This window comes from Mandrillus leucophaeus, unplaced genomic scaffold (assembly GCF_000951045.1).
Source record: "Mandrillus leucophaeus isolate KB7577 unplaced genomic scaffold, Mleu.le_1.0 Scaffold241, whole genome shotgun sequence".
In the NCBI taxonomy this organism is placed as follows: Eukaryota; Metazoa; Chordata; class Mammalia; order Primates; family Cercopithecidae; genus Mandrillus; species Mandrillus leucophaeus.
The window spans coordinates 234,384-238,833 of record NW_012102488.1 but is presented as its reverse complement, the minus strand read 5'-3'; the positions used below and the strand labels follow the sequence as shown (position 1 = coordinate 238,833).

Sequence of the window (4,450 nt, the reverse complement as noted above, 5' to 3'; positions counted from 1 at the left end):
AAAAAAAAAAAAAAAAAAAGGCAGTGATGGGCACCTATAATCCCAGCTACTCGGGAGGCTGAGGCAGGAGAATCGCTTGAACCAAGGAAGTGGAGGTTGAAGTGAGCCGAGATTGTACCATTGCACCCCAGTCTGGGCGACAGAGCAAGATTCTGTCTCAAGAAAGAAAGAAAGAGAGAGAAAGAGAGAAAGAAAGTGAGAGAGAGAGAGAGAGGGAGAGAGGGAGGGAGGGAGGGAGGAAGGAAGGAAGGAAATTGAAATTGAAACAGATGTTAGAAATCCCAGGTAAGCATAGTTATTATAAATGTGTTACATAGATTCAAAAGTTAAGTAGAAACATAGAATATATATTTTTTAAAGGACCCAAACTGAACTTCCAGAGATGAAAACTAGTGTCTGAGATAAAAAACAAAACAAAACAAAAACTGGATGGTATTAACAGCAGATTACACACAATAGAAAATATTGGTGAACTTGAAGATATAGCAATAGAAACTAAGAAAAAAAGAAATGCAGAAAGAAAAATTTTTAAATGAAAAGAGCATCAGTGAGCTGTGCGACAACTGCAGGTGGCATAATGTTGAGTCCCTGAAGGAGATAAGAGAGAAGAGGGAACAGAAAAAATATCTGAAGAAATAAGAGTCAAAAATTTTTCCAGATTTAATAAAAATGATCAATTCACCCATATAAGAAGTTCAACAAAGGCCGGGCACTCTGGCTCACACCTGTAATCCCAGCATTTTGGGAGGCTGAGGCAGGAGGATCACTTGAATCAAAGAGTTTGAGACCAGCCTGGGAAACATAGTGAGACCTCATCTCTACAAAAAAGAAACAAAATTAGCTGGGCATGATGGTGCCTATCTGTAGTCCCAGCTACTTGGGAGGTGGGAGAATTGCTTGAGCCCAGGAGGTCAAGGCTGCAGGGAGCCAACATTGTGCTCCTGCATTCCAGCCTGAGTGACAAAGTAATAAACCAAGACACATCATAATCTAATTGCTCAGAACCAGTGATAAAGTCTTAAAGGCAGCTAGAAAAAGACACATTACAGACAGAGAATAAAGCTAAGGATTTCAGCAGGCATTTTTCAGAAATAACACACCTTAAAAGAGTGGAACAACATCTACAATGTATTGTAAAAAGTAAACCTATAATTCTACATCCAGCAAAAATATCTTTCAAACACAAGGCAAAATAGGCAAATCAATCTTGGAAAAGATGAACAAAGTTAGGAGACTCACACTTCCTAATTTCTAAACTTACTATGAAGCTGCAGTAATCATGGCAAAGCAGTGCTGGCATAAGGATAGACGTATAGATGAATGAAATACAATTGAGAGTTCAGACATACCTTCTTACATTTATAGTAAATGCATTTTTTATAGGGTGCAAGACAATTTAGTGGGGGGTAATAATAGTCTTTTCAACAAATGGTGCTGGAAAAACTGGACATCCACTCACAAAAGAATGGATTTAAACCCTTACTTCATATCATATATAAAAATTAACTCAAAATGGATCAAAGATCTAAATGTAAGAACTAAAACCATATAACTCTTAATAGAATAGGTGTCAATCTTCATGACTTTGGATTAGGCAATGGATTCTGAGTTATGATTCTAAAAGTACAAGCAACAAAATAAAAAATACGTAAACTGGATTCATCAACATTAAAAACAAAAAACTTTCATGCTTCCAAGGATACCCTCAAGAAAGTGAAAAGACAATCTACTTCTGAGAGAAAATTTTTTTAATCATAAGTATGAGACTTATACATATGATCTGAAATACATATATGTATTTGAATATATAAACAACACTTACAACTTAATGAAGAAACAACTCATTTTAAAAATGAGCAAAGGATTGGAAAAGAGTTCTCCAAATAATATGTACAAATGACTAGTAATCCCATGAAAAGACAATCATTGTTAGCCATCAGGAAATGATGATCAAAACCATAATGAAACCAAGTGTGGTGGCATACTTCTGTAGTCCCAGCTATTGGGAGGCCGAGGTGGAGGATCACTTGAGCCCAGGAGTTTGAGGCCAGCCTGGGCAACATAGCAAGACCCCATCTCTAAAAAAAAAACTTTGGGGAGGGTGAAAAAAGGAAAAAAAAGTGTACATGAATGTTCATAGCACATAGCAGCATTATTTATAATAGCCAAAAAGTAGAAATTCATCAAATGTCCATCAGCTGATAAATAGATAAATAAAATGTATTATATTCCTACTATGGAATATTATTCAGCAGGAAATAGAAATGAAGTAGTAATATATGCTGCAACATGGATGGACTTTGAAAACAATATGCTGAAGTAAAGGAGCCAGTCATAAAGGAACACATATTTTATGATAACATTTATATGAAATGCCCAGAACAAGCAAATCTATAGAGACAGACAGTAGATTAATGTTTGCCTAGGATTGGAGGAAATGGGAGGATGTTGGGGAGTGATGGCTAAGGGATGTGGGCTTTCTTTTTGGGAATGAAAGTGTCATAAATTTGATTGTGCTGATGGTTGTGCAACTCTGAATATACTAAAAGCCATTGAATTGTACAATTTAAATGAGTGAGTTTTATGGTATGTGAATTGTATCTCAAAGCCATAAAAAACCAGTAACTATTTAGAAAAAGTGAAGGCAAAATAGAGATTTTTCCAGGCATATGAAAGTTGAAAGAATTTATCATCACCAGAACCGCACTAAGTAAATATTAAAGGAAGTCCTTCAGGCAAAAGGACAATATCAGATGGAAATATGGATTTACATAAAGGGAGGAAGAGCACTGGAAATGACAACTACGTGGGTAAATATGTAAGATCTTCTACTTCTTATTTAAATCTCCTTAAGAAATAATCGACCATTTAATGAAATATCATAACAACATAGTATGGGACTTACAACATACATAAAAGCAAAATGTATAATAAGGAAATACAAAGATTAGGAGGGTAGCAAGGGAAATACCCCACTGTAAGATTCTTATGCTAAATGTCAAGCAGTACATCATCACTTGAAGGGAAACTGTAATAAGTCAAAAGTGTATGCTAGAAACTCTAGAGCAACCTGTAAAAAGTCTAAGCCACCCAATTAAGACAGAGATTGTAAAATTGGATAAAAATTAATGTGATACGCTATCTGCAAAAAATATATGTTAAGTATAAAGACACAAAGAGGTTAAAAGTAAAAGGATGAATAAAGATATGTCATGCTGGCCAGGTGCAGTGGCTCATGCCTGTAATCCCAGCACTTTGGGAGGCCAAGGGGAGCAGATCACTTGAGGTCAGCATTTCACGATCAGCTTGGCCAACATTGTGAAACCCCGTCTCTACTAAAAATACAAAAATTAGCCGGGCATGGTGGCAGGAGCCTGTAATCCCAGCTATTCGGGAGGCTGAGGTAGGAGAATTGCTTGAACCCAAGAGGCAGAGGTTGCAGTAAGCTGAGATCGCATCACCGCACTCCAGCCAGGGCAACAGAGTGAGACTCCGTCTCAGGAAAAAAAAAAAAAAAAGAAGAAGAAAAAAAAGAAAACCCACCCAGCTCTACCATTACTGTGATATCTGAGGCTGGAGAAAATAATGAAACTGTTCAGACTACCCTCAAGTTTACAGACAGTGAGAAATACCCAAATGAAACTCCTTTTTATGAAACATTCTTGGAAAATCTAGAAGACAATGTCTCAGACATTTAAAAATTCTTAGCATTACAAGCTGAAGAAATCTTGGTGTGGTGATGATCTTAAGTGGCAGCTGTGCAAGAAAAATTAAATGAAATAGATAAAAGCCAAAAGGGAGGAAGACATGTATCTAGAATATAAAAAGAACTCTTTCAAATCAATAATAAAAAGTCAATCCAATTAAAATTTGGGCGAGAAACAAGAAGAAGCAGAAGAAGCCATAGAGCAATTATTTCATGGCATTCCTGTTTACAGTTAAGCATTTCTTAAGTTGAGAAGCTGTGTTTGATATGGAACTCTTGGAAATCAAAAAGAACCAAATGAAAGAATAAGCAGGAAAAAATAAGTGGGAAACAGCTACTTGAAACAGATCCAAATCTTGACCCATCTGATATCCAGTTCTTAGAGGATGCTAGAAACAACGTGGAGGTAATTGAGTCTTTGTTCCAGGAAATGGATGCCCTGGAGCTGGAGGATGAGGAGGATGATCCAGATTCTAATCCTGCTGACCCAGAGAGTGACTCCACTGACCAGAGGACTGTCCCCATCTGTAGAGAGGCTTGACTGTCACAGCATCCTGGCTATGCTCAGAGGGTTTTGATTTTCCTTTCCTTTTCTCCAAGAAGAAATGATTTTCAGGAGAATATTCTTCTGATAGATTTCATCATTGGACTTAATAAACTTATCTTAAAATTTCAAAAAAGTCCATTGTATTCCTATATATAAATGACAATTAGATATGGAAATTTAAAAAAGAATTATTAATG

General features: G+C 36.4%; 1 pseudogene; it reads left to right on the top strand.

Annotated features, from left to right (window-relative positions):
* The first annotated feature begins 269 nt into the window (after positions 1-269).
* On the top strand, positions 270-4,247 carry LOC105541615 (annotated as a pseudogene).
* Positions 4,248-4,450: the final 203 nt, after the last annotated feature.